General features: G+C 45.8%; 1 protein-coding gene across 3 annotated transcripts in view; it reads right to left on the reverse strand.

Annotated features, from left to right (window-relative positions):
• Nucleotides 1-274: 274 nt before the first annotated feature.
• PPP1R37 (protein phosphatase 1 regulatory subunit 37) overlaps nucleotides 275-26,458 on the reverse strand; it is a 712,503-nt gene continuing 686,319 nt past the window's right edge. For all 3 annotated transcript variants that reach the window (XR_004540288.1, XM_033954028.1, XM_033954027.1), the window contains one exon: nucleotides 275-2,818. The gene's annotated coding sequence lies outside the window, so the exon portion shown is untranslated. The remainder of the gene's footprint in view (nucleotides 2,819-26,458) is intronic.

Consider the following 26,458-nt stretch of genomic DNA (forward strand, 5'->3'; position numbering starts at 1 on the left):
TTTAAAGTCTTTGACTCCTTTTCAACATCCTAAAGGCAAGGTTGGTTCACTGATCATTTATAATTGTAATTCATAGTGGAAAGACCATGAAAGCTATAAATGTAACAAATAAATACAACTCCTTCTAGGCTGTCATTTTAAGTATAAGGTCCTTTAACCCTTGACAAGCCCTTCCAACATAAAACAACTTCTGCTGCTAGAATTCTAAAAGAAGAGGCAAAGATGATTAACCCCTTCCCCTCACCCCTTACCCCCCCCCCCCACATATCACCTTGTAGAATGCATCTTCATCCTTTAGCATCCAGAAGCATTTTTGGATACCTCTGAGGAAGAGGGTATCTATAGGAAGGTTATATATATTTGTATAAACAAGTTAACAGTACAACACCCTATCGGGATAGCTTACAGACATTTAGGGCCTGTTTTACAAAGCCGCGCAGCAACAGCCCCGAAGCCCTTTAAATCTCTATGGGCTTCAGGGCCGTTACCGCAGCAGCCCGCGCTAAATGGCATCGTAAAAGAGGCCCTTAATGAGGGGGTATATTAGTGCATATACATATATGTGTGCACAGTGGTCATTCTACAATAGAAAAAACTGATACCATATATGTAGGGAAAGGAAATAAGTCGGGTGCCATATTGAAACTGATAGGAACTTTATTGCTGGTGTTTTACTAGCACTCTTGCCTGTCAGGGCAGCCAAGTGCATATTTGCTTTTTGAGTCTGAAGCCCAGTGAAATCTTATGAGTTTTTAATTTTATTATTTTACATTTTTGATGTTTGGGATACTGGAGTGAGAGGGCTGAGGGTGAAATCCACAGAAAGTAGAGAACACATCAGTGAGATGTATCCACTCAGAATAAAATCTATTCTAAAGTGAAACATTGAAGCAGAGCTGTGGTAACCCTGCAGGGACAGAATCTACCCAAGGGCCAGAAAATGCCCATCTCTTCAGCAGAAAATCATTAGTAATCTTTTTACCATTCCATATAGAAAAGCCCATTCCCTCACTACAAAAAGGAATGGTTCAATGTGGGTAGAGGGCTTGTGCAGTAATCCCCCTAATTCTATAAACTTGTGTGCACAATGTCATATGTGTAACTTAATTGTTAAATTAGCTGCTAATGGGCATTAACAACCAATAATTGGATAATTAGTGCTAATTTGCACTTAAACATGTAACTACCCTTAATTTGTATTCTACAGATTGAGCACACAATTGCAACCAGGTAGAGGGAAGGGGGAGGCATGAACCTGGGAAGGGCATGGGCATGCACTTATGCACACAGCTTATAGAATACAATCAGTGATATGCCTAACTGAAAGCAATTAGGCGCAAGCATTTACACTAGCCATTAAGCTTATGCCTAAAATTAGACACGCAACAGCAGACTTACATGTGTAATTGCCGATACAGACTTCGTGCTTAGTGTGCATCATCCTGGTGCTTAACTTTAGGCAACCTGTACAGAATTACCCCCTAAATTCTCATTATCTCCCACTTGCTCAGAGGACCATGTCTTTGCTCCTTCCTCAATACCACAATCTTGCACATAATGTTGGACCTCTATCCTCACCTGCAAATAGGGCACACTTGTTTTGTACCTCTTCAGTATCTTTTACCTGCAACTTAAGGATGAAACTGTACTGTAACTTCTCAGTAGGATATGTTTTCCAATAGAATATCAATCTTAGATCAATAATAAGATGAAGATCATAACTCGGAAATCTAGAGCCTGGGCTGACTTCTTTAAAGCATCATTCTCCAGGGTAGTCCTATAAAAGCATACACCTTAGAGACACACTGTGTGCAAGCTGTGTGCTTAGATACCCCATCTGCATATCAGTATACTGAACTGTATTTATTTCAGCTGAAAAAAAGTTTTAAATGGATACAGGTCTGTAGTTCTGTATCCAGTGTATGGATGGTATACAAGAGGAATATCAAAACAGAGGAATAACTGAGGCTAGGGAAATAGAAAACCTGAATTTAAAAACAGTATTTCTCACATAGTACTTTGGGGGTCAGGGAAAGAGTAGCAGCAAGGACAGAGATAATTGAACTAGACCAATGTGGCATCAAATCCCATAGCAGCTTGCATGCTCACTCCCACATCTGAGCAGGATGAGCACTGTAGAAGAGATCCGCACATCACTTGTTAGTTCAATGTGGGTACAAGGGATCAGTGATCACTTTTGTTACTAATTACTGTCCTGAGTTGATGGCTGAATCTCCAGCTTGCAACCGACTTATGATGTTGATGATGATGGGATGATGTTATACCAGATATTCATCCCAGCCACAAAGGATCAGATGCTAGATCTCGCAGCTCAAGACTACAGTTCATTTCTCGGGAAGAAGGAACTGTATACTCTGCATACTCTGGAAGATGGAACTGGATTAAGCAGTACAAAAGGGAGCCACTGAAGAACAAGAACAGAGTTCTCTGGAGAAATAAACAGTCACTAAGAAATATCCAGCATTCTGATACTGCAGATTGCTCCCATTTTCATTCACATTAGAAGAGGTCAACAGGGCTGGCTGCAAGAATTGTTGTTGCACATAACGCTTTAAATCATGTTGTTTTCAGCATCCTTCTCCAGCTGCACAATCCAAGAAAAGTGATGTCTGGACATAGGGAGGGGATGATTGCTCTAGGAGTGCAAAGTAATGTGGCTCAAAAATATTAGGATTCTGGCTCACACTTAAATATTTAGGAGGATTCTCCCTCTCTTCCAGATCGGTGATGTGGGAGGAGAGCACAAAGATGCAAAGGCATTTCCACAACAGCCTTAATGTAGGAAGATCCAAATATACTGCAAGAGAAAGAGAGAGAATTGCTCAGAGGCAGTAACTTTGTGTCTCAAACATAAGCATATCATTACTACAAATGTCTCTTTACTAACAGTCACATACAGGGCAGCTGCTCTGGTCCCCACAGCTCCAAGGTGCCTCCGTTTTCCTCTTCTCCCAAACTAGTCTGAAGCCTCCCTCATGCTTCTAGTCCACCTTTTAAAATACATTTTTGATTTGCAGTGGGTTGCCTGTATGCCTGCGGTCTTCTTAGCATTGTCCCTCTGCCACAGTCCACAGGAAGTTGCGCCAGTGATAGAGGGAGAGCACTGAGGAGGCCACGGGCAGAATTAGAGAATTGCTGCCATGCTGGCAACATCCTGTGAATCAAAAATGCATTTTAAAAGATAAGGAAGGACTTGGATGGAGGCCCTCCTGGAGCAGCTGTTTTTAAAAGTAGAACAAGGGGAAGAGGTAGAAATGATGGGCCCAGAAACAGGAGACAGAGATGGTAGACAATGGGATGGAGGCAGAGAAGAGATATAGAGAGAGATAATGGATGGAAGAGCAGTTGGGAAGAAAAAGATGGTAATCTGGGGTTGGTAGGGGAGGGAGAAATGCTATGTGGAAGGGCAGATGGTGAACCTGGGAGTGGTGGGGAAAGAGGCTTGATGAGAGATGCTGAACTTGGTGATAGAAGGGAGGGAGGGAAGAGGAAAAATGTTGGATCTGGGGGTAGAAGGGAAGGAGAGATGCTGAATAAATGGATGGACGAAGGAAAGAGAAAGAGATGCTGTTTCTGGTGGTGGGGGGAAGAACGGAAATGATAGGGACCATGGAAAATGGGGATAGAGGAGGAAAAGAGATGGACTCATGGGTGGGCAGAAAGGATGATGCTAGGGAGTGAAGGCAAAAAAGCAGGGTGATGTCAGGCAATCAGGGGAGGGGTAAGGGGTGGGCTATGAATGGAGAGAGGGAGGGGATACTGGAAATGGTGGAACTAGGTGGGATAGGTCAAAAGGGGGTAGCAAGAAAATGAGAGGAGGATAGTGTCCAACCCTTGGATACTCTGTAGGCCAGTCCTTGCCATGCTTCCCTGTTTTCCACGGCTTCTTTCAATTGCTGGATGTTCATTTCCGTATCATTCTTGATGGTATCCAGCCAAGAGGCCTTTGGTCTCTCCTGCCTCCTTATACCACTGACAATTCTAAGTAGCACCCCCTTTTCTAGTGAATTCACCCTCATCACATGCCCAAAATAGGTCAGTTTGTCTGGTAATCTTGCCTTCCAGGGACAACTCTAGGTTTATATGATCAAAAACATCTTTGTTGGTGATCCTAGCTGTCTATGGGATTCGTAGAAGTCTTCTCCAGCACCACAGCTCAAAGGCGTTTAATTTTCTTCTATTTGCTTTTGTGAGTGTCCATGTCTCGTAGCCATATGTCTCGACTGGAAACATAATGGCAGTGATCAGTCTTTGTTTGATGGTGACTGAGACGTCCTTGCACTTTCACAATGGCTGCATGCTCCAGTGCTAATCGATGCTTGATCAATGCTGTCAAGCTGCCACTTTGATCAATGAGGGACCCAAGGAAAACAAAGCTGTCATCCACTTCTATTTCTTCATTGTTGATTTCTATGAGGACTTTCTTGTTGGAGGTAGTCATGATTTTGGTCTTCTTGATGTTCCAACTTTTGGTCTTCTATACGTTCCAACTTCTTGCTTTCTTCTTTCAGCTTCAGAATCAACTTCTTGAGGTCCTTCTCAGCCAGCAGGCTAGCATCATCTGTGTATCTCAGATTGCTGATGGTTCTTCTGCTTATTTTCAACCCAAGACTTGATTCATCTAAGTCCAGCTTCCTCATGATTACTTCTGCATAGAGGTTGAAAAGAAGAGAGGATGCATCCTTTTCTTGTACCCTTTTTGATCTTGAACCATTCTGTATCTCTATACCTGGTTCACACTGTAGCTTCTTGATTATAGTAGAGCGATTTGATTAACCTGATCAGATGTGCAGGCACTCTTACCGCACTCAGTACTTTCCAAAACTTGTCATGCTCAACACAATCAAAAGCCTTGGTATAATCAATGAAGCACCTCAATTTTGCAATGTGATCACAAGTCCTTCTGCCCTTATGGAATCCAGCTTGGGAATCAGGAAGTTCTTGATCAAGGATGTTGCCCAAGCACCTCTTTAGAAGCAATTGTCACCTTTCTTCAGCAGTGGGATAAAAAGTGATTTTTTTTTCCAGTTCTTTGGCCATGTGCAGGCTCTCCAGATCTTCTGGCATAGTGCTGTCAGTGTGGTTCTTGGAACTAGTTTGAGTGGCTTTGCAGGGATTCCATCCAGGTGCTTTGGCAGCTGCATCAAAGCCCAATCCACTTCACTTTTCAGAATAGTCAGTGCTGGTGCTGATGTATAATTCCTCTGTGTATTCTTTCCATCTCTGCTTGATGTCCTGCTGGTCTCATCATAGTCATTGATGGTTGACTGGCAAGCTGAGAAAGGCTTTTTTACTTGTTTCCCCAAGCCCTGTCAACCGAAGTCTAATAGCCAGAACTCCTCCAAGTTTTGCAAATGGAAGGAGTGTCCCCCCCCATAACTATGCATGCTTGATAGCCATGTGTGTGTAGGGTGGGGGTGAGGAGGGGAAGTGGGTGGCAGCTGCTCCAGAATACAGCTGCCAGCTGTAGAGTTTGGAGAGTTCTGGTCGCTGGACCTGAAGAAGAGGAGGTAGTCATCAGGTGGCGAGGCTTGAAGATCTCTACCAGCCACAGAAAAGGAGATGGTTAATTTTTTTTTGGGGGGGAGCCTAAGCCCAAAGTGTGTGTGTGTGTCTGGGAAGGGGGACAGCCTTGTGGTTATGGCACTAATGGTGTCCAATACAAAAATACTCGTAAGTATATTTCTATTTTTATTTCTCCAGTACTTGCCAAGTTTAACTTCTTGGAGTTCCCAATTCAGTTTTGGGGTTCATATTTTTAATTTGTCTGTATTTTTGTGTGTGGAGAAGTCATTTAAAGTTATGTGTGGCAGTGGAGAAATTGGGGGAGGGAGAAGGGAGGAGAGGAATTTGGGGGGAGCCTTCCTAATTTCTGCCCTGGGTCTCGCATGTCTAATACTGGCCCTGGTCACAAACAAGTAACAGAAATATAAAGAATGAATGAAAAGACCATTTTTCCCATTATCTTTATATTTCAAGCTCTCTCCTTCCTTTTTCTTGAATTTACAATGACATGATATTTAATATAATTTGATACAAGATACACATCTTTTTCTTTTAATGTTCATGTCAGTATTTATTTCTTAAACTAGTATTTTAGCCCGTTACATTAATGGGTGCTAGAGTAGATGCCTATTTTGGGGTTTTTTTTTAAAACTTTGTCTCTTTCTCCTTGGACGCTGTCTGTCTGTCATTCTTTTTGTCTGTGTCTCTCCCAGGCCCCCTATCTTTCTTTTTGTCTCTGTTTCCCTGGCCCCCTCTATTTCTCTGTTGTGCCATGCTTGCCTGTCTCTCAGTGGCCCCCTTCCTACGTCCATACTGTCCCATCCTATGTCCTTAGTGCCCTCAGTGCCTCCTATGTCCTTAGTACCCCAGTTCTTCCTTCCCATGTCCTTAGTACCCCTTCCTATGTCCTTAGTGCCCCCAGTGCCTCCTTCCCATGTCCTAAGTGCCCCCTTCCTGTGGCCATAGTACCCCCAGTGCCTCCTTCCCATGTCCTAAGTGCCCCCAGTGCCTCCTTCCCTTGTCCTTAGTGCCCCCAGTGCCTCTGTCCTGTGTCCTTAGTGCCCTCAGTGCCCCTTCCTATGTCCTTAGTGCCCCCCAGTGCCTCCTTCCTATGTCCCCCCTCACTGCTTTCCAGACTTTGACCCAACCCCACCCCCGAAGCCAGCTTGCCTGCCTGCCTGCCTCCCTCCCATCCCCCTGTGTAGTAGACCCAATGAGCAGCATCTTTAAATTTCTACCCCCCTTCCATTCCCCCTGTACAGTAGAACCCGGCATTATTATTTCCCTCCCTCCCTCCCATCCCCCCTGTGCAGTAGAACCGGTGATCAGCCTGTTTCCATCTTCCCCCCCCGCCACTGTGCAGCCGACCCCATTGACCCTCCCATCCACCCCTCCCACAGCAAGATGACCTCGGCATTTTGTTTCCGGCTCCGGGTACGTTTGTCCAACCCGCCGCCGAGCCTGCAGCCGCGGCAGCCTTCAGCCGCAGCAGCCAACAGCCACCTCGGGGGATTCGCGCACATGCGCACTCCTACCTGTGGTGCCCTACAGTTACACGGAAAACGGGAGCACACAGGTGGGAGTGCGCATGCGCGCGAAGGGCTTTATTATATTAGATTGTGTAAATTTTTAAATACTTAATTAAATAAAGACCATTTTTTCCAAACAGTCACATACCCCTACCATCATTACCTCCCCACCCCATAAATATACACCTAGAGAGATCTCATCCCAATCTCAAACCACAAGAACTTCCACACTCCAAAACCACATCAGGGATACCCATTCTTCTAAAACATCCTTTCTTTCACTTCTTCCCAATTACATTTCAACTAAACACATACCCTTAATTCCTTTATATTAGTATTAGTCATACCATCCATAACTAGAAACAAATGGGAGTCTACTAGAAATAGTCTTCTGTTACCCCCAGTCTATGGAACTAACTCCCTAGTTATTTTGAGACTGGAAATCAATTTTAAAGCCTTTAAAACTGTTGAAATTCTTATTTTCCCAACAAGCTTTTGCTGAGGACATTCTTCAGAACAACTATATGGCTGGAAGGTGTGGATACAACTATTTGACTGGCAGGTGTGGATACAACCTTGAAGGCATGAGAGCATGTTGTTTTTTTTTTTTTTTAAATTAATGATTATCTTGTATGAATGGTCTTTAACTGTAGACTTTATTTTTATGGAGTTCCTTTCCTTTAAATGATTTTTATAATTGTTGGAAGCTGTTAGCAGGAAATTCCACAGTACTGAAACTGCCTTTCTCAACATCATCGATGATTGCTGGAAACTCATGGACAAGGGTAATAATGTCCTTCCGGTGCTCCTGGATCTCAGCATGGCCTTCGACACTTTTGACCATCCTCTCCTCATTGAGCGGCTCTCTGAAATCGGAATCCGAGACATTGCGCTACGATGGTTCTCCTCTTACTTGAACAGATCCCAAAGTGTTTTGCTCAATGACGTGCTATCAAAACTGATCAAATACGGTGTTCCACAGAGTGCTGTATCCCCCCTAATATTCAACCTGTCTTAGACATAGCCTGCAAATATAAAATACAGAGTCACTCTTTCGCGGATGACATCCAGATTGCAAAACTCCTAACTTGCCTCTTGGAAATCAAAAACTGGATGTCCATCAACAAATTAGAACTAGTCACCTCCAATACAATGTTAGATGTGTTTATAGAAAATAAATTGCAAGTAAACCTGCATGTGTATGTGGAAAAGAAAAAGTGAAGACAGAACTCCTTTGGATCCACAAAGATCGTTGTGTCCTTGCCCATCCCTCGCTGCGCTGGGACTCGACTAAATGCACAGCCTAGGAATACTCCTTAATTGCAACCTGTCACTTTCCGACCATATCTATCAGGTGGTATCTTCCTCATTTTACTACCTGCGACAACTCAGGAAAATAAGGAACTACTTCTGCATGACTTTTCCCAACTACTCTATGCAATGCGCTATTCAACAGTCTCATGGTGAAGAATGTATGATGTCTCCAGCGTATTCAGAACACGGTGATCAGGCTTCTAAAAAACCTCAGTGCTTACGACCCTGTCTTCCAGGCTCTAGCGTCGGCTCACTAGCTGCCCATAGACAAATGTTGTGTTTTCAAGGTCCTGATGCTAGCGTTCAAATCTTTAAACGACTTGGCGCAAGGCTACATGACAGCTAAGCTTCCTCTGTATGTGCCAAGCCAAACCACTCCTTCTGCGCCCGGGACAAAACACGCCTCAAAATACCCCATGGTTATGCCCTTCGACTGCAAACCAACAGTCCTACTCTTACTTCATACCGAGCCACTGGAATAGACTGCCCCCACAGATCAGATCCCTTGAAGTATTCCTCAGCTTTAGAAAAGCAATAAAAATATACCTCTTCACCGATGGACTACAAAGAAATGTATATTGGTAACAGAATCAGTATAGGAGCTGGTATCAGGAGGAAAAGAACCGGAGGAAGCAGGGGTCAGCGGCAGCGAGGAGTGGGTAGCGGCGAGAGTTAGCTCCGCCCACCCGCACCGCGTCACCAGCGGCGTCAGCGCCCGGACTCCCCCTTAAAAGGAGGGAGCCGCGGCGCTAAGGTCTCAGCAGCTGCGTGGAGGTAGCAAGTGCAGGCAGTGGCTGAGGAAGTAGGTGAAGCAGACAGGAGGAGAAAGGAGGTGGTAGCAGGAGGAAAAGAACCGAAGGAAGCAGGGGTTAGCGGCAGCGAGGAGCGGGTAGTGGCGAGAGTTAGTTCCGCCCACCCACACCGCATCACCAGCGGCGTCAGCGCCTGGACTCCCCCTTAAAAGGAGGGAGCCGCGGCGCTAAGGTCTCAGCAGCCGCGTGGAGGTAGCAAGTGCAGGCAGCGGCTGAGGAAGCAGGTGAAGCAGATGGGAAGAGAAAGGAGGTGGTAGCAGGAGGAAAAGAACCGGAGGAAGCAGGGGTCAGCGGCAGCGAGGAGCGGGTAGCGGCTAGAGTTAGCTCTGCCCACCTGCACCGCGTAACCAGCGGCGTCAACCCCCGGACTCCCCCTTAAAAGGAGGGAGCCGCGGTGCGAAGGTCTCAGGGAGACAGTCATATGTGTGCGGACGATGTCAGGAACTGAAGAGCTTGAAGAGTGAAGTCAGCCATCTGAAGCACAGGATCCGGGAACTGGAGGGACTCTATATCTCAGAAGACCCCTTCCAGACAGACGGTTACCCACATCGAGGAACAAGTCAGGGACCTTGAGAAGTTCATCGAGGACGCCTACAGGAGAGTGGAAGAGTATCGAGGACATGAGAAGTTCATCGAGGATGACTACAGGAGAGTGGAAGAGCAAGAACACGAGCTGCACAGGAACAAGGAGGATCCACAAAATGGAGGACACGAACCATTTGACACCAAGGCAGAAGGATTCCATGGAGGAAACTCGCAGGAGGAAGAGGAAACGAGAACCACCAAGGACACTGATCTGCAACCACAGCGGAGACTGAAAAAAGGGAAATCTGCAATCCTGGTGGGAGACTCGATCCTAAGACAGGTGGTCAGTCACATAGCAGGAGGGAGAGAAGATCGGCTAGTGACCTGTCTCCCAGGAGTAAGAACTAAGGACATCATCGACAGAATTGAAAGGATCCTGGAAGGAGCAGAGACGGAAGAAACGGCAGTGATAGTCCACGTTGGGACAAATGATGTCGACAGGAGAGACTACAGCAGGAAGGCACTCACCGAATAGTTCAAGACCTTGGGAAGGAAGCTGAAGATGAGGACTCGGAGGATAGCGTTCTCGGAGATCCTACCAGTACCGAGGGCTGACGTGAAGAGGCAGACGGAACTACAATCAATAAATGCGTGGATGAGGAGATGGTGTGAAGAAGAGGAATTCCACTTCGTGAGGAACTGGACAACATTCTGGGGCAAGAACAAGCTCTTCAGGAGAGATGGACTACACCTGAGCACAGCGGGAACTATAACAAATTAGAACTAGTCACCTCCAATACAATGTTAGATGTGTTTATAGAAAATAAATTTGATACCTGCTTCCTCCGGTTCTTTTGATACTAGCAAACAACGTCAAGAGAGGAATAGAGCAAGCTTTAAACTAAGTGGAAGGGGAAAGCCGACAGTCGACCAGGTGTTGATGATTCGGAAGACATTATCCCGAAAGGATACTGAGAAGGGAGAGTGCTGGGACGACACCAAAAACACCAAAAAAACAACAAAAAGTACCAATCAGGCAACGAAAAACCAATGGAGCCAGACGAATCAAGAGGGGGATAGGAGGAGTCTACTACAAAGGGAAGGCAAAAAGGAACAAGAAGAAGGGAATAAACACAAAGCAGAAACATATCACGTACCACAAGGGGAAGACAAGAGAGACAAAAAAAAAGAGTCTGCAGAAGGGGACAGAAAGAACAATGAAACACATGGGAAAATAACAAGAAAAGTTTCAAGTCAAGTCAAGTTTCATGGAGATTTGATTAATCGCTTAATCATAATTCTAAGCGATGTACATAATAATAAAATTACAAAATGCGAGGAACAATACAATAAATAAAAATCAGGTCTGACAAGACTATTGACAAATGTAACAAAACTAAGAACATAAGGGAAGAGAGGGATAAGAACTACAAATTATTTAAAAGTTAAAGAGACATATAAGGGAGATACAGAAGGAAAGGGAAGTTAAAAATTACTTCAATAAAATTAGAGAGAAAAAGTAAAATTGGTTGGAAAACTAAATGGCTAATTTTCAAAGGTGTCTTTAAAAAACAAAAATATAGAGACTTATATTGTATGAACATTAATGCAAGAAGCCTGAAGAACAAAATGGGGGAACTAGAAATCATGGCCAAAGATGAGAACTTAGACATCACAGCAATCACGGAAACTTGGTGGAACGAGGAAAACAAATGGGACACAGTACTGCCAGGGTACAAGCTATACCGAAGAGACAGGACACATCAGAGAGGAGGAGGAAAAGCACTTTACGTAAGGGACTGGAGTGGACGCAGCAACGACAAATGACCAACTGGAATCAATATGGATTAAAATACCAGGAAGAAAGGGAACCGAGATAAAGGTGGGACTGTACTACCGCCCACCTGGGCAAACAGAACCAAAGGATGAAGAACTGAGAGCCGGGCGAGAATGTAAAAATGCAAATACCTTAGTTATGGGAGATTTCAACTATCCCGGGATAGACTGGAGCCATGGAGTTTCAAAATGCTCAAAGGAATCGGAGTTCCTAGAGGCTGTACGGGACTGCTACTTGGAACAGCTTGTCAAGGAACCAACGAGAGGGACAACTACTCCGGATTTAATCCTCAATGGGCTGAGAGGATCTGCCGAAGATGTGGAAGTAGTGTGACCATTAGGAAACAGTGATCACAACATGATCCAATTCAAAGCGGAAATAGGTAGGCCAAAGGGGAGGAGAACCATTGCAACAGCTTTCACCTTCAGGAAAGGGAACTACGATGCCATGAGACAAATGGTAAAAAGAAAACTCAGGAACAGCTCCAGAAAGGCACAGACAGTGGAGCAAGCCTGGACCCTATTCAAGGACACGGTAAACGAAGCGCAAAACCTGTATATACCCAGGTTCAGAAAAGGGTGCAGAAAGAATCAAGCAAAAGCGTGGTTAACCAATGAAGTTAAAAAGGTGATAGGAGACAAAAAAAAAATCTTTCAGGACGTGGAAGGATAAAACCGAGGAAAATTGGAAAGAGCACAGGAAGCATCAAAAAGAATGTCACCGCAGCAAAAAAGGAGTATGAAGAGAGACTTGCCAAGGAGGCACAGAATTTTAAACTATTCTTTCGATATGTGAAAGGGAAACAACCGGCGAGGGAGGAGTAGATCCCCTGGATAAGAGAGACAGGAAGGGAGTGGTAAAAGAGGAAAAGGAGGTGGCGGACAGATTAAACACGTTCTTCTCGTTGGTATTCACAATAGAGGACACATCCAACGTGCTGGAACCGGAAAAAATCTTCAAGGGGGATCAAGAGGAAAAATTATCGTGCATGGAGGTAAGCCTCAAAGACGTACTCAAACAGATAGATAGACAAAAATATGACAAATCCCTGGGCCCAGACGGAATCCACCCGAGAATACTAAAAGAGCTTAGAGACGAAATAGCGGAGCTACTACAGCAGATTTGTAACCTATCCTTGAAAACAGTGGTAATCCCGGAAGACTGGAGGATAGTGAACGTTACACCCATCTTCAAGAAAGGATCCAGAGGCCACCCAGGGAATTATAGACCGGTCAGCTTAACCTCAGTTCTGGGGAAGATGGCTGAAACATTAATCAAAGATAGTAGCAATGGGCATATAGAAAAAAATAAGCTGATGAGAACAAGCCAGCATGGTTTCTGTAATGGAAGATCAAGTCAAACGAACCTACTGCACTTCTTGAGGGGATAAGAAAACAATTGGACAAAGGTGACCCCATAGACTTAGTATACCTGGACTTCCAGAAAGCCTTCGACAAGGTACCTCACAAGCGCCTACTAAGGAAACTGTGGAACCACGGAGTGGAAGGGGACATACACAGGGGATCAGAAACTGGCTGGCGAAAAGGAAACAGAGGGTAGGAGTAAAAGGTCACTAATCTGACTGGAAAGGGGTCACGAGTGGCGTCCCACAAGGGTCAGTGCTGGGGCCGCTGCTGTTCAATATATTTATTAATGACCTGTAAGCAGGGACGAAGTGCGAAATTATAAAATTTGCAGACGACACAAAACTCTCCGGTAAAGTTAGAACAGTTGAGGAATGTAAAGAACTTCAAAGGGACTGAAAAACTGAATGAGCCGGCAAGATTGACTCACTTCAACTTCCTGCTGGTCCGCGCAGGGCCGGCAAGATCAACATGTGAAGCGTGCGCTGGGCCGGAGAGATCTTGGGGAGCCTCTGACAGTGGCTTTCTCCCCTCTCTGCAGCTCTCCTTTACTTCCCAGCGCAGCGATTCACGAAGGCAGCCTCGGGGCTTTTGCTGAGTCACGGCTGCCTCTGATGATGCAACTTCCTCTTTCCTCAGAGGCGGCGCCACCCAACAAAGGACCCGAGGCTGCCTTTGTGAATCGCTGCGCTGGGAAGTAAGAAGAGCTGCTGGGAGGGGAGAAAACCACTATCAGAGTCTGGGAAGCTGCTGGGCAGGGGAAAAAAAGGGATAGCTGCTACTGGAGAGGGAGAAGGAGAGATGCTTCTGGGAGGGGAGGAGGGAAATGAATCTGGGAAGCTGCTGGACAAGGAAAAAAAGGGACAGCTGCTACTGGAGAGGGAGGAGAGATGCTGCTGGGAGGGGAGGAGGGAAATGAATCTGGGAAGCTGCTTGGCAAGGAAAAAAAGGGACAGCTGCTACTGGAGAGGGAGAAGGAGAGATGCTGCTGGGAGGGGAGGAGACAAGCAGGAGCTGATTCGGAGGAGTCCGGGGCAGCGCAGAGGAGAGGCAAGGTTGGAGAGGGGAGGAGACCAGACCGGGGAGCAGAGGGGAGATAATTGGATCGGGGTAGCGGCAAGAGGTAGCTCCGCCCACCCCCACCGCGTCAGAGGTTGCATCGGAGCCCTGGCTCCCCTTTAAGAGAAGGGGGGCCAGAGCACGAGGCGATCTCGGCGGCTGCTGAGACAAGCAGGAGCTGATTCGGAGGAGTCCGGGGCAGCGCAGAGGAGAGGCAAGGTTGGAGAGGGGAGGAGACCAGACCGGAGAGCAGAGGGGAGATAACTGGATCGGGGTAGCGGCGAGAGGTAGCTCCGCCCACCCCCACCGCGTCAGAGGTCGCGTCGGAGCCCGGGCTCCCCTTTAAGAGAAGGGGGCCAACGGCGTGCGGCGAGCGGCAAAGGCGCTCGCCTTAGCGAGAGCGCCTTTGCAAAGGAGCCTTGAGAAGGAGCCCAGGCAACCCAGCAGCTATAAATCTAACTAAGGTACTTTTCTTCTCTTCTCACTCTTCTTTCTCTCTACTCTTTCAGCTAGCTGCGTGCACCGTGGGACACAGGAACAGGATAGCAGAAATGGAGGCAGTAGGAGCCCAGCAGAGCTACCCAGTATACTGCATCGAATGTCATATGTATGACTACCTCCCTTCCGGGAGGCGAGCGTACATATGCAGTCGATGCCAGGAACTGGATAGCCTGAAGAAGGAGGTCGGATGACTGCAGGTTCGAGTACAGGAACTGGAGGGACTCTGCACTATAGAGGAGCATTGCTGGGCAACAGAGGACACCGCCAGAGAGGACCACATCACAGAACAAGTAAGGGAACTCGAGAAGTTCATCGAGGAGGCCTGCAGGATGATGGAGGCACAGGACCACAAGCACATCAGGAGGGAACAAACAGACGGACGACAAAATCCACCAGACGCCATGGGAGCAGGACCTTGCGGAGAATCTGGACAGGCAGATGAGGAGGAGACCCGACAGAACCCGGAGGAGGGACTAGAGGACTGCACCGCTGACACAGACCTGAGACCAGAGAGACAGTTGAGGAAGGGGAGATCTGCTGTCGTAGTGGGAGACTCAATCCTGAGAGGAGTGGACAGTCACATAGCTGGAGGGAGAGAGGACCGTCTAGTGATATGTCTCCCGGGGGCAAGAGTGAAAGACGTCACAGACAGAATCGAGAGAATCCTGGAAGGGGCCGAGACGGAGGAGACAGCTGTAGTAATCCATGTTGGAACCAATGACGTCAGCAGGAGGGACTACAACAGGACTGCACTAACCGATCAGGTCAGGATCCTGGGGAGGAAACTGAAACTGAGGACAAGGAAGATAGCCTTCTCAGAGATCCTGCCAGTACCGAGAGCTGACGCAAGGAGACAGAGCGAACTACAAGCAATAAACGGCTGGCTCAGGAGATGGTGCGAAGAGGAGGGTTTCCTTTTTGTACGGAACTGGACAACTTTCCTGGGAAAGAACAAGCTCTACAGGAGAGACGGACTGCACCTGAGCACTACTGGGATGAGGATGCTGGCACGCAACGTCCAGAGCGCCATAGATTTGGCTTTAAACTGAGGAAGAGGGGAAAGCTGACAGTCGATCTGACACATCGGACAAAAGTATCAAGTAAGGATACTGAGCAGGGACAGTGTAAAAGAGGACTGGGGATTGAGCGGGATCTTTTGGGAAAAGGAACTAAGGATGAAACACAGGGGCCCAGGACCATGGACATAGAGCAAGGACATTGTAAAAAATTGATCGGGACTGAGAGGGAACTTTTGGAAAAAGGACCTAAGGATGCTATGCGGGATCTTTTGGGAAAAGGAACTAAGGATGCAACACAGGGGCCCAGGGCCATGGATATAGAGCAAGGACATTGTAAAAAAGTGATCGGGATTGAGAGGGAACTTTTGGAAAAAGGACCTAAGGACGCTATGCAGAGGACCAGGGACAAAGATACTGAGCAAAGACACTGTAAAAGAGGGCTCAGGACTGAGTGGGAGCTTTTTGGAGGAAAAACAGCACGAAAGGCGAAAAACCGGGACTTACTTTGCCTATACACCAATGCTAGGAGCCTAAAGGCGAAAATGGGAGAGCTGGAAGTCTTAGCCAGCAACAAGGGCCTAGACATAATTGGAGTCACAGAAACGTGGTGGACTGATGACAACAAATGGGATGTGGCTTTACCAGGTTTCAAACTCTACAGGAGAGATAGGTCACACAAAAAGGGTGGAGGAATAGCGCTATATATAAAAGATTCCATACCTTCAACCAGGATGGAAACAACTGCAAGGGCGAATGATTTGGAATCACTTTGGGTTAAGCTACCAGGAGGAACTAGAGCAGACATAAAATTGGGTCTGTACTATCGCCCACCTGGGCAAACGGAAGAAATCGACAAGGACCTGGAGGCTGAACTGAGGCAGATATGCAAAAGCGGAAGGGTGGTGGTGATGGGGGACTTCAACTACCCTGGAATAGATTGGAGTATCGGGCACTCAAACTGCATGAGGGAGACCGAATTCCTGGAGGTTACGAGGGACTGTTTCATGGAACAGATGGTCACAGAACCAACACGGGGTGATGCCACTCTTGACCTAATCCTCAACGGACTAGGGGGACCCGCTAGGGAGGTGGTGGTGCTAGCCCCACTAGGAAACAGCGATCACAATACGATCCAGTATAGGATTGAAACTGGCTCATCAAAAGGTGAAAAGAACTACGGCGACAGCACTCAACTTCAAAAAAGGGAACTAAAATGCCATGAGGAAATTGGTGGGAAATAAACTCAACAACAGCACAAAGAGGATAGAGTCCGTAGAAAAAGCCTGGACTCTACTGAAGAGCACAATGCACAAAGCACAGAACCTGTACGTTCCCAGGTTCAGGAAAGGGTGCAAAAAAAATAGAACAAAAAACCCAGTGTGGATAACAAATGCAGTAACAAAGGCGATAAGTGACAAGAAAGCATCATTCAAAAAATGGAAAAAGGACAAAACTGAGGACAACCAAAAGGAGCTTAAAATACACCAAAAGGAGTGTCACCGAGTGGTTAGGAAAGCAAAAAGAGAATATGAAGAGAGACTGGCGAGGGAAGCAAACAAACTTCAAATCGTTCTTCAGGTACGTTAAGGGGAAGCAACCAGCGAGGGAGGAAGTGGGACCCTTGGATGATGGGGACAGAAAGGGAGTGGTAAAAGAGGAAAAACAGATAGCTGACAGGTTAAATGAGTTCTTCACGTCAGTTTTCACGAGAGAGGACACAACCAACATTCCGGAACCCGAGGAGATCGTAAAAGGAGAGCAGGATGAAAATCTGGTCCAACTAGAGGTGAGCAAGGGGGATGTCCTTAGGCAGATAGACAGGCTAAGGAGCGACAAATCACCAGGTCCGGATGGCTTACACCCAAGGGTACTCAAGGAACTAAGAAATGAAATAGCTGAGACACTCCGACAAATATGCAACCTATCCTTAAAAACTGGAGAGATTCTGGGAGACTGGAAAATAGCAAATGTCACGCCCATCTTCAAAAAAGGCTCAAGGGGAGACCCAGGAAACTACAGACCGGTGAGCTTGACCTCGGTCCCGGGAAAGATGATGGAAGCGCTGATTAAAGACAGCATCAGGGATTACATAAAAAAAAATGGGCAGCTAAAGTCAAGCCAGCATGGCTTTTGCAAAGGCAGGTCACAGACTCCCACGGGTGGGACATGGTCATACCGGGTTACAACTTGCTTCGCCGGGACAGAGAGGGTAGGAAGGGAGGGGGTGTAGCATTATATACTAAAGATGACATTAAGGTCATGAGAATCTCAGATGTCCAGTATACTGGGGAATCCCTTTGGGTTAATTTGGCCAGAGGGAAGGACAAATGCTTGTATCTTGGCGTAATTTACAGACCCCCAAGACAACAGGATGACCTGGATATGGAAATAATCGAAGATATAGAAAATATCACCTTGCGTGGGGACACAGTATTGCTAGGTGACTTCAACATGCCCGATGTAGATTGGGTTACACTTACCTCTGCTTCCGGCAGCAGCAGGAGGCTATTAAACTCTATGAAAGGAGCAAGCCTCAGGCAACTGGTGTTGGAACCGACAAGGGATCAGGCAATACTGGACCTGATACTTACCAATGGAGAAAGTGTCACAGAGGTCTCGGTGGGTGACACATTGGCCTCCAGTGACCACAACATAGTATGGTTCAATATCAGGAAAGGTTTCACTAAATCTACTACACTAACCAAAGTCCTCAAATTCAAGGACACAAATTTCAAAGAAATGGGAGACTTCGTTCACCAGGCGCTACAAAGCCAAGAAGAAACCGATAACGTGGAAGACATGTGGTCGACTTTGAAAGCAACCATACAAGAAGCAACAAACCGCTATGTAAAATCAGTAAGTAAACGGCGAAGGAACAATAAGCCACAGTGGTTTACTGTGGAGATCTCAGACCTGATCAAGGAGAAGAAAAAAGCATTCATCTCTTACAAACAATCAGGGAAGCAGGACTCTAGAGCAGACTACTTGGCCAAATCAAAAGCCGTCAAAACAGCAGTCAGGGAGGCTAAATTCCTCATGGAGGAGTCTCTAGCAAAGAACATCCAGAAGGGAGATAAATCCTTCTTCAGGTATATCAGTGATAGAAGAAAAAACTCAGGCGGGATTGTACGTCTTAGGAAACCAGACGGAGACTATGTGGAAAAGGATTCGGAAAAAGCCCAACTATTAAATGAATACTTCTGCTCAGTCTTCACCCGAGAAGCGCCAGGGCTCGGCCCTCAGCTACAGACAAGGGTTGGCTCAGTTGACCCGTTTAATAACTTTGAGTTTATGCCCAGCAGTGTCTACGGTGAGCTGTCAAAGCTCAAGGTTAACAAAGCAATGGGGCCGGACAACCTGCACCCCAGGGTGCTTAGGGAGCTGAGTGATGTCTTGGCGGAGCCACTGTCCGCGCTCTTCAACCTCTCCCTTAGTACAGGCAGCGTCCCGTTGGACTGGAGGATGGCTAACGTCATTCCACTCCACAAGAAAGGCTCAAAGATGGAGACAGCAAACTACAGACCAGTGAGTCTAACATCGATAGTGAGCAAACTAATGGAAACTCTAATCAAACACCAATTAGATAAGATCCTGGATGAGGAGAATCTACGGGATCCCCGACAACATGGATTTACTAAGGGGAGATCCTGCCAATCCAACCTGATCAGCTTCTTTGACTGGGTAACGGGGAAGCTGGATATAGGGGAGTCCCTGGACATCGTGTACCTGGACTTTAGCAAAGCATTCGATAGCGTACCACACCGCAGGTTACTGAGCAAGATGAGTTCTATAGGATTAGGTAACACATTGACGAAATGGGTTGGGAGCTGGCTTGGAGGTAGGCTCCAAAGGGTGGTGGTGAACGGCACCCCCTCCGAAATGACGGAGGTGATTAGTGGAGTACCACAGGGCTCAGTCTTGGGCCCAATCCTATTCAACATCTTTATAAGAGACTTGGCAGAAGGGCTTTGAGGTAAAATAACATTATTCGCCGATGACGCCAAACTGAGTAATGTAGTGGGCAAATGCACAACAGACGAAGATTCAGTGCCCGACAATATGATGCACGACCTACTCCTACTGGAGCGATGGTCTAGGACATGGCAACTCAACTTCAATGCCAAAAAATGCAAAGTTATGCACCTGGGCAGCCAGAATCCATGCAAGTCTTATACCCTTAATGGCGAGATCCTAGCAAAAACGGTAGCAGAACGAGACTTGGGGGTAATCGTCAGTGAGGACATGAAGTCTGCCAATCAAGTGGAGCAGGCTTCGTCCAAGGCAAGACAAATCATGGGCTGCATACGAAGGGGTTTCGTCAGTCGTAAGGCGGAAGTCATTATGCCATTGTATAGATCCATGGTGAGGCCCCACCTGGAATACTGTGTGCAATTCTGGAGGCCGCATTATCGCAAGGATGTGCTGAGACTGGAGTCGGTGCAAAGAATGGCCACCCGGATGGTCTCGGGACTCAAGGATCTACCATACGAAAAACGGCTTGACAAATTACAGCTATACTCGCTCGAGGAGCGCAGAGAGAGGGGGGACATGATCGAGACGTTCAAGTATCTTACGGGCCGCATCGAGGCGGAGGAAGATATCTTCTTTTTCAAGGGTCCCACGACAACAAGAGGGCATCCGTTGAAAATCAGGGGCGGGAAACTACGAGGTGACACCAGGAAATTCTTTTTCACTGAAAGAGTGGTTGATCGCTGGAATAGTCTTCCACTACAGGTGATTGAGGCCAGCAGCGTGCCTGATTTTAAGGCCAAATGGGATCGGCACATGGGATCTATTCACAGGGCAAAGGTAGAAGAGGGACATTAAGGTGGGCAGACTAGATGGGCCGTGGGCCCTTATCTGCCGTCTATTTCTATGTTTCTATGTTTCTATGTCATGCCTCACAAACTTATTATACTTCTTTGAGGGGGTAACAAGCCAGATGGATAAAGGAGAATCCATAGACATCATTTACCTTGATTCCAAAAAGCCTTCGACAAGCCGCCACACGAAAGACTGCTAAGGAAGCTATGGAACCATGGGGTACAAGGAGAGGTTCATCGATGGATCAAAAACTGGCTGGCGGACAGGAAAAAGAGGGTTGGAGTAAAGGGCCATTACTCAGACTGGCAATGGGTCACAAGCGGAGTTCCGCAGGGGTCGGTACTGGGACCGCTCCTGTTCAATATATTTATCAACGACCTGGAGGCAGGAACGAAGTGTGAGGTTATTAAATTTGCAGATGACACCAAGCTATATAGCAAGGTAAATAACGTGGAGGACTGCGAAGATCTCCAAAAGGATCTGCCAACACTGGAAAAATGGGCCAAAAAATGGCAAATGAGCTTCAACATAGGGAAATGCAAGGTCATGCATATAGGGAAAAAGAACCCAATGTTCACTTACAAAATGGGGGGTTCACCGCTAGGGGTGAGCAACCTTGAAAGAGACCTGGGAGTGATGGTGGACACAACATTGAAGGCGACGGCACAGTGCGCCTCAGCCTCAAGGAAAGCAAACAAAATGTTGGGTATCATTAAGAAGGGTATCACGACCAGGACGAAGGAAGTCATCCTGCCACTGTATCGTGCAATGGGGCCACCTGGAATACTGTGTTCAGTACTGGTCGCCGCACCTCAAGAAGGACATGGCAGTACTTGAGAAAGTCCAGAGAAGAGCAACTAAACTAATAAAGGGCATGGAGGACCTCTCATATACTGACAGACTAAAAAAGTTGGGGCTTTTCTCCCTGGAAAAGCGGAGACTTAGAGGAGATATGATAGAAACCTTCAAGATCATGAAAGGTATAGAAAAGATAGACAGGGACAGACTTTTCAAATTAAGGGGAACCACAAGTACAAGGGGGCACTCAGAGAAATTGAAAGGGGGAAGGTTTAGATCAAATGCCAGGAAGTTCTTCTTCACACAGAGGATGGTGGATACATGGAGCGCGCTGCCGGAGGATGTAGTGAGCAGGAACACGCTACAGGGCTTCAAAGAAGCTTTGGATAGGTACTTGGAGGACAAAGGGATAGAAGGGTACAGAAAAGAATAGAGGTAGAGGTAGAGGTAAGTTATAAAATTAGTCATGGAGCACTGTTCAGGCAATAAGCCTGATGGGATGCCACAGGTGCGGACCGCTGGGCAAGATGGACCTATGGTCTGCCTCAGCGGAGGCAACTCATATGTTCTTATGAATCTGGGAAGCTGCTGGTCAAGGAAAAAAAGGGACAGCTGCTACTGGAGAGGGAGAAGGAGAGATGGTGCTGGGAGGAGAGAAGAGAAATGAATCTGGGAAGCTGCTGGGCAAGGAAAAAAAGGGACAGCTGCTACTGGAGAGGGAGAAGGAGAGATGCTTCTGGGAGGGGAGGAGGGAAAGGAATCTGGGAAGCTGATGGGCAGGGAAAAAAAGGGACAGCTGCTACTGGAGAGGGAGAAATGCTGCTGGGAGGGGAGGAGAGAAATGAATCTGGGAAGCTGCTGGACAAGGAAAAAAAGGGACAGCTGCTACTGGAGAGGGAGAAGGAGAGATGCTGCTGGGAGGGGAGGAGGGAAATGAATCTGGGAAGCTGCTGGGCAAGGGAAAAAAAGGGACAGCTGCTACTGGAGAGGGAGAAGGAGAGATGCTTCTGGGAGGGGAGGAGGGAAAGGAATCTGGGAAGCTGCTGGGCAAGGAAAAAAAGGGACAGCTGCTACTGGAGAGGGAGAAGGAGAGATGCTGCTGGCAGGGGAGGGAAGAGAATTACTGCTGACTAGGAGGAGGAGGGAAGGGAGAATGAAAAAAGGAAGGAAACAGCTGGCAGAGAGATTAGAGGAGGGGAAGGGGAGACACAGGCATGAGAAAGTAGAGAGATTGATGATAGGAAGGGGTCAGCAGAAAAATAAGCAGAGGGACAACGATGATAGATCTGGTGTAGGAGAGATAAAAATGAAGAGAGCAGTGAAGCTGGAATGAATCATGTAAAAAGGAGAGAGGGGGCACAAGCTGTATGGAAAGAGGAGAGGGGCATAGAAAGAAGACAGATACCATATGGAAGGGGGAGAGGACAGACAGTGGATGGAAGGGGCAGATGCTGGATTGAAGAGACAGAGAGGGCAGATGCTGGAAGGAAGAGAGTGAAAAGAAGATTGAAAGCAGAAACCAGAGACGACAAAAGGTAGAAAAAAATAATTTTATTTCTATTTTGTGATTAGAATATATCAGATTTGAAATATATATCCTGCTAGAGCTGGTGTTAGACATAACTGGGGACTGCAAAACCCAGGCAGTGCTTCTTTAGCTTCCAGCTAGCTTAGGGCGCTCTCTGACCAGGGGGCAGTTGCCCTAGCTGCACTCCCCTAAAACTATTCCTGTCATGTGTGACTGAAGTATTCTGTTAGCATGATATTTCTGTGTAGCATTCTGTAATAATTTGGCTTGTTCAGTTTTCTTGATAGTAGAGGGGATATATGTGAAGGGGAGGGGAGACAGGGGTTTTGTTGATCCTGCTCTGAATTATTTGTATTTATAAAATGACAATTGTACAGAATATTGTTTCTTTTTATACTTTAATAAAATACATTCAATATAAAATCATAACTGAGGCTTGTGTGGATGGGATCAGATGATTTGTGGGGACCGACTTGCGGAGATGGGGCGGAAACGGGGTTTTTAAATTTTAGTCCCAGTAGTTTGCCGGTCCACAAAATAATTCTTTTTTTTCTGCCAGTCCACGGGTGTAAAGAGGTTGAAGAACACTGCTTTAGGGTAATAGATCACTTACAGGTCATTGGGGGGCCTGGGGTCCGCTGCGGGAGCGGAGTGCTGGGCAGGATGGACCTATGGTCTGACTCGGCAGAGGCGATCCTTATGTTCTTATGTCACATAAGGAAATCTTGTATTGTAAAATCTTGCACTGTAACAGTTGCACTGAAGTAGAAAGGGAACCCTGGAAACTCAGGTGGGGCATAAAACAAATGCATAGGAAGGGTTGTTTGTTTCCACCCCCACTGCTAGGCAAAATGGGAGAGGTCCCAAGAAATAAAAGCAGTGAAATTGAGAAGTTGGAAAGCTAATAAAAAGTGTATTTTTTCCTTTGATTGATTTTGGACTGGCTAGAATGAACCAGTTGTTGCAGTGAGAAGGGGGAGTAAGCAGGCATAGCACTCCCAAAGTAGAGACCCAGGGGTAGGGGTCCAAATACAAGATACACTATTATTTTGATTTATTTTGGGCAACTGAAGCCCTGAGTGAAACAAACTTTAAACTGAAATGCAGCACAATAGCAATGATTGTTTAATCCATGTGAGAACTGAACTGTACCAGATTTATCACTGGGTTTAAGCCTGATATTCTTTTGGGGGTTTTTTTCTCTTGTGATTGAAAGAGAATGACAAATAAAGTCTAACCACTGTTTTGAACTGAATCCTGAAAATTCTGTTTTTTCTTTTCTCCAACCAAATCAAAGGCGCCCAAAATGTTGCCTGCGGTCCGAGCTGGGTCTTCTCACTAGCCGAGAGCCTAGCCTGGCCACAAAGAAAATGGGGCTGCAGAACTCTAGCTTGGATGTCTCCATACATGCAAATTTCTGGCTTCTCAAATCTGCCTCAAAATCTAAAAGATTCAATTACCTGCATTTTGTTTTACATCCTCCCAGGTAGTAAGACAAATGTAAGGGAAGATTTTTATGAGATTATTTTACACAATTTGGTTTCTATGTTGCTTGGAGACACGTTAGCAGAGGTACGGTTAACCCTGTTGAATTCTGGTCTCACTACGATATAAGTTTGCAAAATGATGAGATTGACCAATTCATGGACTCATGGATTAACACTAGTACTCAGATTCTAAACGATATGGCTCCTATTAAAGTTAGAAGAAAGAGACTCAGAAATTTAGATGGATGGTATGATATAGAGCTTCTAATGGTAAAAAGGGAACTTAGGAAATTAGAAAGACAATAGCTGAAATCAGGAGACAGTAAGTATATACTTATAAATGGTTATTAAGGTTATAAACAGGGATAGAGATCCAAGATGGCGTCAGGCTAGACGCGTTGAGGAGCCGCTCTGAGGATTTTCTCTTCAATACTAATTTTTCAGTGGCAATATCACTTACCCAATGCCTAAACGGAGGGGCCATAGTGCCGCTGGTGCCTCGCGGCCCACTGTCACCCCCGCGGTCGGTGACATCGGGGAACTCCTCAGACGGATGCAGGGAGCATTTTTGGCATCGGAGGGAGGCCCACAGAAGAGTAGCGGCGTCAGCGAGGCCGTGGTGATTCCTCCGGGATTGGAGACATCTTTGAGTCCTGACGCTAGGGTGCCACCCCCGCAGCCTCAGCTAAGCAGCTCTCCAAGGGGTAAGGGAACCCCGGATGTTGGGGCTTTGCCTTCCCCTGAGGCAAGTAGTCCAACACAGAGCCTGCTGACAGGAGCTCATATTGATATGAGCTCCTTTGAAGAAGCTGAGGAAGAATCATCTAAGGAGAGGCGAGTTAGCCTTCAGGGACAGCGACAAGTTAATCAACTGGATGGTGAGCACTATGACACTTCTTTAACTTTAATTTCTTTGGAAAAACCCTCAGAAGTAACTCTGGACTCACTGTGGGATCTTATGGCCGGACTAGTGAAGACCATAAGTCCCAAACTTCAGTCAATTGAGGGGAAATTGTCTTAACATTCAACTGAACTTAAAGTACTGAAAAATGAAGTGACTGCCTCTAATTCTTCTGTTCAAAAGCTTGAACAGGAAATTAAATCATCTAAACAACTACAGGATACTTTAATGAAAGGTAATATAAATCTCAGGAGAAAGATGGAGAATTTGGAAAACAGCTCCAGATACAATAACTTAAGATTAATTAACTTTCCTAGGCTACCATTCGTACCACCTAGAGAAATGTTTAAAAGATATTTTCTTGAAGTTTTGGGGGCTTCAGAAGATTCATTACCTCCTTTATCACGAGTTTATTATTTACCTAATAAGATTAAATTGTTAAAAAAGTCTTCGGACCAAGGATTATTGGATGTATCGGAGTTATTGGAAAAATCTGATAAAGAGGCTATAGAACCAAGTACTTTGATAGTAACAGTCGCTCTCTCTATTGATAAAGTTTGGTTGTTAAAACTATTCTTTAAAAATAGACAGAAAGAATTTATGGGTTGTAAAGTGCAGATATTTCCTGATTTATCATGAGAGACCCAAAAGCGTCGCCGTGAATTTCTTATGTTGAAGCCAGGTGTTACATCTTTAGGAGCTACTTTCTATTTACGACATCCTTGTAAGTGTATAGTGCATCACCGATCAGTTAAATATGTTTTCTTTGAGCCTATCAGTTGACTTCTTTCTTAGCGCTCTCCCGATTGGAGGCAGAAAAACCATAAGCCCTAAGATTATTGACTAATCTCAACAATCAGCCCTCTAGCTAACTTTATATGAAAGAGTGTACATTTTGTTCAATTCTTTTCTTTTGTTTTCGCTAAGAAATCTTGGATCCAAATTTGAGGACTTGAGCATTTTAGTTATAAATGATCCTAATGTTATTGGAATATTTCTTGCTTTATGTGGAATTGCTAATTTTGCTTTCTGTACAAGTTTATTCTTGATTATATGATTTAAAAATCAATAAATATATTTAACAATAAATGGTTATTAAAAGAAAAAACGAAAAGCATACTATTCTGCCAGGGTTGTTATCAACTCAAAACAATTATTCAAGTTGGTCGCCTCCATTTTTGACGTAAACTTATTACACACAGGCTCCCCAAGATACCCCTCCAACCTCAGATGCTTTAGCTTTTTACTTTAGTACTAAAATTAATAACTTATTTCTCTCTCTATTTATATAAACATAATAATATACGTGAATTTAAATCATGCATATATGTGTGTTGATGCTAGCATTTCTGAAAAATTCATACTACAATTACTATTCACATTTGTAGGTGTTTGCCTGTGTTGCTTATATAACTAATAATATTTTGTGGTTTT

This window comes from Geotrypetes seraphini, chromosome 8, assembly GCF_902459505.1.
Source record: "Geotrypetes seraphini chromosome 8, aGeoSer1.1, whole genome shotgun sequence".
Taxonomy (NCBI): Eukaryota; Metazoa; Chordata; class Amphibia; order Gymnophiona; family Dermophiidae; genus Geotrypetes; species Geotrypetes seraphini.